Genomic DNA, 13,799 nt, shown 5'->3' with positions numbered 1-13,799 from the left:
AGTAATATTTCAGTTCAGTAATTTTCAGTTCAGTAATATAATGTTTAAAAGAAATATGAACAAACATTATAATAACTAAAAAAATAAAGATTATAATACATATAAATTTTATTTTCCTAAATACCCCTAAAATTTACCGCTAGGATCAATTTTTTCTATAATGTCTAAAATAGTGCAATTTTGCCCCTAACCTTGGCAGCGAAGAGTAATTTCACCCCTAACATTGATAAATTTTTAAATTGAGCTTACAATCCTAAAGATTTATAAATTGAGCTTATATTTATTATGTTACGTTATGTTAGGGATTGTAAGCTAAATGATTTTTTGTAAATAAATGAAATCTTAAAGAAATAAAAAAAACCCTAAGGATTTACAAATTGAGCTTACATTTCTAAGGATTTATAAATTGAGCTTACAGTCCTAGAGATTTAGAAATTGAGCTTACAATCCTAAAGATTTATAAATTAAGCTTACATTAAGTTACTTTACAACTTAGTTATGTTACGTTAAGTTCCGCTAAGTTGTATTATGTTAAGTTTGGTTAAATTACATTATGTTACATTACGATAAGTTACACTAATTTAGGTTACGTTATGTTAAATTGTGCTAAGTTACGTTACGTTGAAAGCTTAAAGAAATAAAAAAACCTAAGGATTTACAAATTGAGCTTACAATCTTAAGGATTTTCAGTCCAGTGTTGTTTTAGTTCAGTAATATTTCAGTTTAGTAATGTTTCAGTTCAATGATATTTCAGTTTAGTGATGTTTCAGTTCAGTGATGTTTTAGTTCAATAAAATTAGTTGAGTAATGTTTCAGTTCAGTGATGTTTCAGTTCAGTGATGTTTTAGTTCAGTAAAATTAGTTGAGTAATGTTTCAGTTCAGTGATGTTTCAGTTTAGTGATGTTTCAGTTTAGTAGTGTTTCAGTTCAGTAATATTTTAGCTAAGTAATGCTTCACTTCAGTGATGTTTCAGTTTAATGATGTTTAAGTTCACTAATATTTCAGTTCAGTGATGTTGCAGGTTAGTGATGTTTTAGTTCTGTGATATTCTAGTTCAGTGATGTTTCAGTTCAATAATGTTTCAGTTTAGTATTGTTTCAGTTCAGCAATGTTTTAGTTGAGTAATGTTTTAGTTCAGCGATGTTTCTGTTCATTGTTGTTTCAGTTCGGTAATGTTTAAGTTCAGTAATATTTCGGTTTCGTAATGTTTCTCTTTAGTAATATTTCAGTTCAGTGATGTTTCAGTTTAGTGATGTTTCAGTTTAGTGATATTTTAGTTCAGTGATATTTTAGTTTAGTGATGTTTCAGTTCAGTATTGTTTTAGTTCATTAATGTTTCAATTGAGTAATGTTTCAGTTCAGTGATGTTTCGGTTCAGTGATATTTCAGTTTAGTGTTGTTTGATGTTTTTGTTCGGTAATGTTTCAATTCAGTAATGTTTCGGTTCAATAATGTTACAGTTTAGTGATGTTTCAGTTTAATGATATTTCAGTTCAGTAATGTTTCAGTTTAGTGATATTTTAGTTAAGTGATGTTTGAGTACGGTAATGTTTCAGTTTAGTGATGTTTCGGTTCAGTAAAGTTTGGTTAGGTTACATTATGTTACGTTACAATAAGTTACACTAAATTAGGTTACGTTATGTTAAGTTGCGCTAGTTTACGTTACTTTATGTTATGTTACGTTACGTTACACTAAGTTGAAAGCTTAAAGAAATGTAAAAAAAAACTAAAGATTTACAAATTTACCTTACAATCTTAAGGATTTTCAGTTTAGTGATGTTTCAGTTCAGTAATATTTCAGTTTCGTAAATTATTTCTAAAGATGTGATTTTGATTTTGTAACTTAATAACTTTACATAAATTGAGCTTTAATTATTATGTTACGTTACATTACGTCATGTCAAGTTATGTTACCTTATGTTACATTACGTTATGCTATGTTAGATTACTTATGTTACGCTACGTGACATTACGTTACGTCACATTACATCATATCGAGTTACGTTACATTACGTTACGTTACGTCACGTCACGTCACGTCATGTCATCTCACGTCACGTCACGTTACGTCACGTCACGTCACGTTATGTTACGTTATGTCATATCACGTTATGTCACCTTACATTATGTTACATTACGTTATGTCACGTCACGTTACGTTATGTTATGTTACTATTAGCATGAACTTTTTCGACCTTCGTGATGGAATTATAGTTATCTTTGCTCAGCATGTTGCAGGTGGGCCCCACGTCTCGTCGTATGGGATCACGGTTTGGAACACGATAAGAAAAGCTAGAAATGGCTCCTTGTCTGAGTAGTCTAAAAATGTAGAAAAACTGAACAAAGAAAACATCGTTTTTTATATTATTATTATTATTAGTTTTTAGTTTACGTAATTCCATTACACTTATTATTACTTAGTTTTAAGTTAAAACAAGAAAATCAATAAAAGACAAAAGTATGGAAGAAAGAGAGGAGGAGACTTGAAAAGAAAAAAGGCAGAGACAAGAGATGAAAGTAATAAATAGGTGGGACAACACCATTAATTAGAAGACCAAAATCTCAAAAAAAGGTAAGAGATAGGGATGTGGAAAGAAGGGGTATGATTTGTGAAGATAATAAACAAAAAAAATAGAAAAAATTAAAAGAGGGGTTGGACTAAATAAAAGAAAAGAGATGTAAGACTTAAAGGGACATATCTAGAGGAGAAAAAAACGAAAAAGGATGAGAGAGTCCGAGAAAGAAAAAAATGAGCTGATGAAGAAAAATAAAATAAGAGAAAGATGTAGAGTGCTAATGTTAGGAGAGGAAATTAGAAAAAGAAAAGAAAAAAGAGTTGAATGAAAAATAAGAAGATAGAAAAATGGAGATATCCTCTTTATAAATAATATTGTATTTGATTGTCATAAATAATGTTGTACATTTCCAATGTCAAGCTTTTCATGTTCCCAATTAATAAGCATTTATTAAGAGAAATATATTTAATGCATATAACATTGATTAGACGAATACAAAATTACTAAAAAAAAGACGTCTTCTTATGCAAAATAAAAACATCCGAAGAAAAAAAATTATTTCTTGAAAGTTGGTTATATCTTGAAGAAAGAGAAAACGTTTTTAAAGCACAATATTCTAAGTTACAACTGACATTTCAGCAGGTAAAACTTTTTTAATATTAAATGCCAATTTAAATTATGGACCATTAGATCTTGATCCAATGGATATTAATCGCTCACCACCCATGAAGATAATTTAGTGCTCACCATTAAAACCAACCCTATATATATATATATATATATATATATATATAGTTAGAAATTATTTTTAATTACAAGTAAAAAATTTAAGAAAATTTCTGTAGAAAAAGATTAAATTAACGTAGAGATTTCCTTTAAGAAAATATACTGACTAAAAAATTAGGGAAAGGTACGTGAAAAAAAGGTTTATGGTTTGCCTAATTTGAAAACCAAAGACATGTGGTATGTTTTATTTACAAAATAAAGAACTATAAATTACTTTTAAAAAATATTATAAATTAGATTATTAAGTTCTGATTATAATCAATAATATTTTTACCTTAAAAAATTAGGGTAAATTCTAAAAACAACCCCTGTGGTTTCATGTTGTTAAAAAAAACCCATGTGGTTTGTTTTTACAAAAAAAAGGACCGTGGTTTACGCCGTTACCCAAAAAACGGAAAACGGCTTAACAGTGTTAAAATAGAGGGGTATTTTTATTTTGCTTTACTTTTCTTCTTCTTCTTCTTCTTCCTTCTTCTTCTTTTTTCTTCTTCTTCCTCTCTCTCTCTTCTTCTTTTTTTCTTCATCTTTTTTTTCTTCTTTTTTTTTTAATTTCTAGAATTCTGGAAAATTCCAGAATTCTGGACGTCTGAAACCCAGACGTTAACGTCTGGATTTCAGACGTTGAACGTCTAGATTTCAGACGTTGAACGTCTGGATTTCAGACGTTCAATACGTCTGAAATCCAGACGTTGAACGTTTGAATTTCAGACGTAACGTCTGGATTTCAGAATTTAAAAAAAAATAGAAGAAGAAGAGAGAGAGAGGAGAAGAAGAAGAAGAAGAAGGAGGAGGAGGAGGAGGAGGAGGAGGAGGAGGAGGAGGAGAAGAAGGAGAAGAAGAAGAAGAAAATGAGGAGGGGGAGGAAGAAGAAGAAGAAGAAAAAGAAAAAGAAAAAAAGAAAAATAAAAAAAAATATTTTTCAAACTTTACCCCTTGCCACGTCAGCAATTTTAACACTGTTAAGCCGTTTTCCGTTTTTCGGGTAACGGTGTAAACCACAATCCTTTTTTTTATAAAAACAAACCACATGGGTTTTTTTTGAACAACATGAAACCACATGGGTTGTTTTTGGAATTTACCCAAAAAATTATCCTTACATATTGATAAAACACATTCTCACAAAACACAGCTCCCTAAATCGAGACCATAAATCATATGGTGACATTTCACGTTTTTAACTAATTTGACAGTTTATGAACTAAATTGATATTTAAATTCATTTCACACCGCTGCAATTCAATTTTGGGTATATGTTTTGTCAATATGTAAATGCAATTTTAAAAAAAAATAGAAATGCTATTGATTGTCATCAGAACTTAACGTGTAATTTTAAATACTTTGTTTTGTAAAAAAAACATATGGTAAATTACACTCATGGACACTGACCTTTACCCATTTAATATTGTGGCCACTGAACTTCAATTCTTAACGGTATGCCTATTGAACTTTACACTTTTTAATACCGGTGGCCACTCAATGCCTCAAAACGACCGCTGACGGTCTGAAAATAAAAAAATCGAAGAGTTAATGATATTCTAAGGAACTTTAATTCTTGAAAATTTTAGTTTTAAAGTTATTTAGGTGTTGTTTATTAGGAGAAATAGTGAATTTTTAGAGAGAGAAAGCTCCAAAAAGGTGATTTTTGAAAATAAAAAATGTGGTTTCATGGTAAATATCATTGTGAACTGTAAGTCGTTGTTTTTCTATCACGAGCTGACGTGGGCAGTGGGTCAACAAGTCAACATGGTCTTGGTGTATTTATACATTTGAGTAAGGGTTAGTTGGGTAATTTCACAATCTTGTAAGCCTGTGTTATAAAGGCTCTAGGTTGGGGATTAGTTTACGATATAACAAAGTCATTTGTATACACTAGGAATATACCGATTTGGGAAAGCAAAGCTTCTAGAGCTAGGGATTGGGAAACACGAGAGTTTCTTGAGAGGAAACAGTTTCTAAATCTTGTTGTAATCTCCATTGATTAGTGAAGTTGCTGGATGTAGGCATTTAAGCCGAACCAGGGTAAATTCTGTGTGTATTCTTTTGATTGTTGCTTCAAGATCCAATCTGCGATCTTTGGAGTTCATTGTCTGTGTGGTTGAATAATCGTTCGAAGTATTGTATTGTTCACAATTGGTATCAGAGCTAATCAAGACAGATCAATGGGTTTCACAAAGATCGAGATCGAGCGTTTCAACGACAAGGGTGATTTCGCGCTATGGAGACAGAGGATGAAAGCAATCTTGGTCCAGATGAAGGTTGCGAAGGCTCTGAAGGGTGAGAAGGAACTTTCGGCGACAATGACGAAGGAGGAGAAAGAAGATCTTCTCGAATTGGCTTACAGTATGATCGTCATGTATCTCAGCGACAAGGTGCTTAGAGAAGTCTCAAAGGAAACCACAGCTGCTAGAGTTTGGCTCAAGCTTGAACAGTTGTACATGACGAAGACACTCACCAATCGAGTTTATCTAAAGGGAAGACTTTTCGGCTTCAAGATGAATGAGGACAAGCCAGTCGAAGATTATCTTGATGACTTCTCAAAAATCATAATTGATCTAGAGAACATCGAGGTAAAGATTGAAGACGAAGATCAGGCCATAATGATCTTGAATTCCTTACCCCCTTCTTTCAGTCACTTCGTTGAAACAATGAAGTATGCAAGAGAAACACTAAGCCTGGAAGAATTTCTTATGGCTCTAAAGTCAAAGCAGATTGAGGCCAGCACCAACACTGAAGCTGCGGAAGGATTGCTTGTTCGTGGAAGGTCTGAGAAAAAGGACTCTCACAAGCCAAAGAACAAGAACGGAAAAAGGTCCAAGACTCCATCCTCAAGCAATAAAGAAGGCAAAGTCTATAAGTGTTTCCACTGCCATAAAGAAGGACATTTCAGAAAAAATTGTCTTGAGAGGAAGAAGAGTCAAGGCCAACCTAAAGATCAAGGCGAAGCCGCCGTGGTAGAAGAAGGTTATGAGAGCGCTAAAGTACTCACTGTCTCTGATAAAGATCCAAACACCGACTGGATCCTGGACAGCGGGTGTACGTTCCATATGACTCCCAACAAGACGTGGTTTGAGGAATTTTAAAGAAGGTGGGAGGGTTCTTCTAGGCAACAATAAGTTGTGCAAGGTTTTGGGTCAAGGCTCTATCAGGCTGAAGATGTTCGATGGCCAAGAACGGATTATGTCCGGTGTGAGGTATGTGCCAAAACTGAAAAGAAATTTAATTTCATTGGGCACGCTTGATAAACAAGGATACAATTATAGAGCCAAAATGGGTATCATAAGAATAGCTAGAGGATCCTTAGTTGTTATGAAAGGTACCATGAGTAATTGTATGTACACTCTCTTAGGTAGTACTGTGTTAGTCTCTGCAGCAAATCTCACCGAGTCTAAAATAGATAGAACCACGCTTTGGCACCTTAGACTAGGTCAAGTGAGTGAAATAGGTTTACATAAGCTTAGGAAGCAAGGCTGTTTTGGTAAAGACCACATAGGAAAAATAGATTTCTGTGAGAAATGTGTCTTAGGGAAATCTAGTAAAGTCAAGTTTCCTAAATCAGCAACCCATAGAACACAGGATATTCTAGAATACATTCACTCTGACCTATGGGGACCAACAAGAACCAAGTCTCATGGTGGGAGGATCTATTTTATGACTCTCATCGATGATTACTCTAGAAGAGTATGGGTTTATATTCTGGCTCACAAGAATGAAGCCTTGCAAACCTTTAAGGATTGGAAAGTGCTTGTGGAAAATCAAACAGGAAAGAAAGTCAAAAGGTTGAGAACCGACAATGGCTTGGAATTTCTAAGTCAGTCAGATTATCTGGGCAAGGTGATAGAACGTTTTGGAATGACGGATTCAAAGGCAGTACTCACTCCACTTGCAAGTCATTTCAAGCTAAGCAGTAAACAAAGTCCTCAAACAAATGAGGAAAAAGAAGACATGAAGAGGGTGCCGTATTCAAATGTTGTTGGCTGTCTAATGTATGCAATGGTCTGTACCCGTCCAGATTTGGCTCATGCTGTGAGTCTTATAAGCAGGTTCATGGCAAATCCAGGAAGGGCACATTGGTTAGCTGTAAAATGGGTTTTGAGGTATATCAAAGGCTCATTGAGTAAAGGTTTGAGCTATGGTGGAGCTGAAGACGTAGTGGATGATGTAGTGGGGTTTGTTGATTCCGATTATGCTGGTGGTATTGACACCAGAAAATCACAAACCGGGTACGTGTTCTTTGTGTTTGGAACAGCAATTAGTTGGAAGGCAAATTTACAGGCAGATGTGACTTTGTCAACAACAGAGGCAGAGTTTATTGCCATCATAGAGGCAATAAAGGAAGCAATATGGATGAGAGGAGTCTTAACGGAACTTGGAGTGACACAGATTGATGGTTTGATGATTTACTGCGATAGCCAAGGAGCTATACATCTGTCAAAACCAAGTATTTCATGAGCAATCCAAACACATAGATGTGAGAATTCATTTCGTCAGGGATGTTATTAGTGCTGGTACTGTTCAGGTGGTAAAAGTGGGAACTGAGGATAATCCAGCCGACATGTTGACCAAATCTGTTTCAAGTAATAAATTTGAACATTGCTTGAAACTGATTAGAATGATCAATGGTCCTTGAGCGTATTTTCTTCACTAGTCGATGGGGTGATCAGAAAGACAAGGTGGAGATTTTAAGTCGTTGTTTTTCTATCACGAGCTGATGTGGGCAGTGGGTCAACAAGTCAAAATGGTCTTAGTGTATTTATACATTTGAGTAAGGGTTAGTTGGGTAATTTCACAATCTTGTAAGCCTGTGTTATAAAGGCTCTAGGTTGGGGATTAGTTTACAATATAACAAAGTCAATTGTATACACTGGGAATATACCGATTTGGGAAAGCAAAGCTTCTAGAGCTAGGTATTGGGAAACACGAGAGTTTCTTGAGAGGAAACGGTTTTTGAATCTTGTTGTAATCTCCATTGATTAGTGAAGTTGCTGGATGTAGGAATTGAAGCCGAACCAGGGAAAATTCTGTGTGTATTCTTTTGATTGTTGCTTCAAGATCCAATCTGCGATCTTTGGATTTCATTGTCTGTGTGGTTGAATAATCGTTCGAAGTATTGTATTGTTCACATGAACAACTTTAATTATTGAATATTTTCATTTTGAGGTCGTTAACGGTCATATTTAGGACTTGGTTAAAGTTGAGTGGCCACTACCGATGTTAAAAAGCGTAAAGTTTAATGGCCACAATGTTGAAATGGATAAAGTTCAGTGGCCATAGGTGTAATTTACCCAAAAAACATATCATATACCTTTATTGTAGGGATACGGTAGCAAAATAGGCTTATGGTTTTTTAGAAAGTATCAATTTAGGCTCCGCGTACAAAATAGCACCAATATGGGCATAACGTTTAAAAAATGATACCAATTTAGGCCTCGATAACAGAAAGAGACGCGTCATTGATATTACTCTATTAAGTTTTGTCAATTGTATGTGGGGGGAGAAATCAGAACTTAACGGAGTAATAGGAATGACGTGTCCAATCCGTTATCGATGCCTAAATTGGTGTCATTTTCTAAACGTTAGGCCCATATTGGTGTTATTTTGTACGTGAAGCCTAAATTGATACTTTCCTAAAAACCGTTGGCCTATTTTGCTACCTTATCCATTTATTTTACTGTAAAATTGTGTTATTTCCATTTTTTTATCCTCATTCCAGAGTTTTCAATATTATATTATTGTGAATTATAGCAAGGCTAAAATAGGGTAAACTACATACATGACTACTGAACTTTATCCATTTTAACATTGTGGATATTAAACTTTAATTCTTAACGGTATGACCACTGGACTTTAAACCTTTTAACACCGGTGACCACTCAACTCTAATTAACTCCTTAAAATAACCGTTAACGACCTCAAAATAAAAATATTCAAAAATTATAGTTGTTCAGAACGACATTTACCATGAAACCATATTTTTTTATTTTCCAAAATCACATTTTTTTTGGAGCTGTCTCTCTCTTCAAATTCACTATCTCCTAATCAAACAACACCTAAATGACCTCACAACGAAAATTTTCAAGAATTAAAGTTCTTTAGAATATCATTAGCTTTTTGAATTTTTTATTTTGTGCCCATCAACGGTCGTTTTGGGACGTTGAGTGACCACCGGTATTAAAAAATGTAGAGTTCAATGGCCATATTGTTAAAAACTGAAGTTCAGTGATAATAATGTTAAAATGTATAAAATTCAGTGGCCATTTAGGCTAAAATACATTGATCTAATGTGTTGGTAAAACTACCCTAATATATCTTTTGATAAATTATCAACATATAATTTAGAGAGCACATCAAATATGAAAAATTGAGCAATTTCAGTAGCTTCATTTTCCCCAATTTATCTTTCGGCGCTCATACCATTTGGGGATTCTTCGTCACCCGTAGACATCCGTGTAGGCGTTAAAAAAATTCATGAATTTTATTTCAAATTTTTCCAGAACCACCCTAAAAAATATTGAGGGCGATGTATCGATCCCTACCTCGCTCTGTTGCCACCCCTAATTCATACTAGTGGTGGAGTCAGAGAAGAGGGTTTTCGGATACAATTGCAACATTTTTAAACTTTTCTTCTAGTGGAGGGTGAAAGTGCAACCGTTTTTCCAAGGTAAATTGAGTAGCTGAGGGTGCAACAAAACTTCCGTGCATCTCTATTTTTCCGCCAGTGAAAAATCCAAGGGCTACTTAGAGGGAGGGTGGGATGAGCTTACACAGACCGTCGAAAAACTCAATGAAAATTATGTGTAGAGCACCCATACATTACTAGAGAATATCTCAAACACCTCTTAATGTCAATATTCATGAATCAGTCACTGCCTTTTGCTGTTATTTATACCTAATTTTGAATTTTCGCATCAATATATATATATATATATATATATATGAGATAACTATTGACTAAAAGCGATTTTATCTTTTAATACTCTAAATGGTGCAATTAAGGACCTAACTTTGACAAACTGGACCAATTTCCAACCATATTAACGAAGTCTCTCCCCAGTCACAAATCTTGTTATCTTTACTCTACTTGTGCACGTGTCATGTTATCATAAATAACATATCAATTATGGTAAAAGTCTAAAACAACATGGTGCTTTCACGTTTTATCAAACAGATACCTGTGAATTTTTTTTGTCCAAATGGGGACTGGGGTTTTTTTTTACGAGCAAGAAATGACTAAGGTCTTTGGCTTTGTTAAAAATAAGGACCTCAAAATTAAAATGAGCATTGACGATGTCAAAACAAAGACTTGATGATATTACAAATAACTGTAATTCTTTAACTTTTTAATTTTGAGATTATTTAGGCGTTGTTTTGTGAGGAGAGAGAAATTGATCATTTAGAGAGAGAAACCTCCGAAAAGGATGATTTCGGAAAATAAAAAATTTGGTTGCATACTTAATTTGGTACTAACAAGAAAATTTCCATTTTAAGATCGCCAACAGTCATTTTTTCGATATCCAACTAAAAGATCTTCGGTTTTAGCAAAACGAAAACCCCAGTCTTCCTTTGAACAAAAAACTCCGTAAATACAAATTTGACAAAACATGAAAACATAAATATTTCTTTTACTATCAAAGATACGTATATACATATGGTATTGTATTTCTCTCATCTTATTTAGATTCTTATCACATGTTTTGTTGTACATATGTAATAAAAAAAATAAATAAATAGCCCAAATATTTCATCTAGGTTAAACATATTTCATCATCAAACCTATTATAAAAACGCAAAACTTTTATTTTCTGAACCAATTAATATAAAATTTGTGCACAAATACATAAAAAATAATATACTTTTTAAATGATGTTTGGGTTAAGCCTCCTCCTGGCTGGGTTAAAGTTAATGTTGATGGCTCTGCTCTTGATGCACCTGGTGAGGCGGGGGCGGGTGGCATTTTTTGTAACTCTCGCGGCTTCTCCAAAGGTTGTTTTGCGTTTTCTATCCCTCCTTCTTTTGCCTATATGGCTGAATTACGAGCTGCAATTTTCGCGATTGAATTAGCTTGGGAGAATAATTGGCATCACCTTTGGGTTGAGTCTGACTCGATGTATGTGGTTAATCTAATTAAACATCGTTCCATGGAGGTCCCCTGGGCTATTCGTCAAAATTGGTTGCATTGTCTCAAATTTGCTCAAGGATGACCATTTTCTCTACTCACATTTTCAGGGAAGGAAACAGAGTTGCAGACGTTCTTGCAAAGTTTGGGGTTTTCTCTTCGGCTATTAATTGGTGGCTTTTTGCTCCTGCTTTTTATCACTTGATGATTGATGATGAAATTTGTAATATTAGTCATCTAAGATTCTCCTAACTCTCTCTTTTATATTTTTTCTTTTTGTTTGTCCTCCTTCCCCTCTTCTTGTTTAACTCAAACTTTTCCTTTTTTTAATATATTGGGATTTTTCAGTTCTTGGATCACGGACGCTCGCCCCGCCCAAGCTCTGTCTCGTCCCAATTTCTATTAAAAAAAATCTACTAAAATTACACTAAGATTTATGAAGTCATGAATGAATGCTCTTAGTTTGTAATGATATAGATATTTTTATACTTTTTATTTTAAACTTTTAAGAAAATAATTTCTTTTCTCTTATTTTGCCTTGAAGAATATGCTAAACAGTCCAACTACATTAGGCCCAAATAATACAAACCAACCCTCAACCAAGTCAGGACCCAACAAAATAAACAATTGTAATTAGTTGGGAAAATTACACACAAATTCATCTTTTAAAAACTATTTACAACTATGTCAAGTCATAATTTTGGATTATATCAAACTAGTCAAATAATTACTTTTAATATATTTTAAGGATTAGAATTTATAAATTAGAAGTCTAAAATATATTTTCTAGGGTTTATGATTTATGATTTATAAATTGGAGTCTAGAATTTTTAAATTATGGTGTAAAATCATAATATATAGATAATAATGATATATTAAGAATTAAGTTTATTGATATGACTTAGTTGTAATTTTGTACTTAATTATGATATTCATGTATTTGACACGAGGAAATTACACGGAAAATCACATGCCATGAAAAATTTATGGTTATGTCAAATCTTATTTTGAATGTTGTTAATAGGGAAGTTATCAATAACTATTTATTTTGAAAAAGGTTAAAAGATGGTGGTTACCTTTTAGTGTATGACATTTCTAAAAATAAAAATGAACATATTTGATATAATACAAATAAAAGTTATCAATTTGATTAAAGCCAAAATATTACGATCATTTGTGATGTTTATGTAATTCACCCTTAGTTGTACTATGTTTTTTCAATTTGATTAAAGCCAAAATATTACTATCATCAGATTAAAGCTATGTATACAAAGTGAAAGCTAGGTTTTCGAAAGTCACAACGTACTTCCGGACTATGCAATATATAATATATAACGGAATACCGTCGTGAGCTGTTACTAGCAGAACCTATGATATTCCCCCAGAGCAATTAAGAAGTCAGGTTGATAACTGACGTTAACCTTTCAGCATTGGGTGCAGTATAATACGATCCTTCATCAACTATATCCTGTTGGTCAATTCCTTTTAACCATGGAACGTGTCAAGGTTACATATAGCGAAGAGTCTGTTTTACTTGTACATGTTGAATTCACTCTGAAAGATAAGTTAAGTGAAATTTCTATTTCTACTCTTAACTCTATCACCTTGTAAGGATTTCAGTTAATTCACCACAACCGGCCATTTGGATATATCTCCCATTTATCGGGAGTGACGAATGCTCAATCTGACATTAACTATTCTGCAATTACTTTGTGTGATACCCAACCCTGCTCTCACACACCCCAGGCTCTCACCTGTTGGATCGTGCTCGCACAGAATCAAAGTACCAGACTCCATAATCCAGAATCACTAATTATCGAATGTTTGAGTCTGAGGATTAGTTATACCTACTAATACAAATGAGATGAACAGTTGACACTTTTAGATAAATTAATCCATGCTGTTATCTCAAGTCGGGTCCCAATCCTAATGAACTCCTTCACCGGATCCATGTAACTGTCTAGATATCTAAATATCTAAAGCTTGTGAGATCAGCTTTCTGTCTCGACAGAAAACACTATTACATGCAAGTCTCAAAAGTAATATGTCAACCCCTATAACATATTACTTGACTTTGGTTGATTTTAAGTTTATTGATCTGATTATAAAGTACAGTCTCACTTCATGCTTGTATGAACACTTTATAATTACTTAAACAAACTTAGGATTACTTTCTTTATGAAAGATTTTGTGCCTTTATATATAGTTACATTTTATCGGGCTAAAATACATTGGTTTAATGTGTTGGTAAAACTACACTAATATATCTTTTGATAAATTATCAACATATAATATATAATATGCAATTCTCTCTTTTCGGCATGGTATTAGAGAGTACATCAAATATGGAAAATTGAGCAATTTCAGTAGCTTCCTTTTCCCA

Source organism: Euphorbia lathyris, chromosome 10 (genome assembly GCF_963576675.1).
Source record: "Euphorbia lathyris chromosome 10, ddEupLath1.1, whole genome shotgun sequence".
Taxonomy (NCBI): Eukaryota; Viridiplantae; Streptophyta; class Magnoliopsida; order Malpighiales; family Euphorbiaceae; genus Euphorbia; species Euphorbia lathyris.
Note: the sequence above shows the minus strand (reverse complement) of the source record.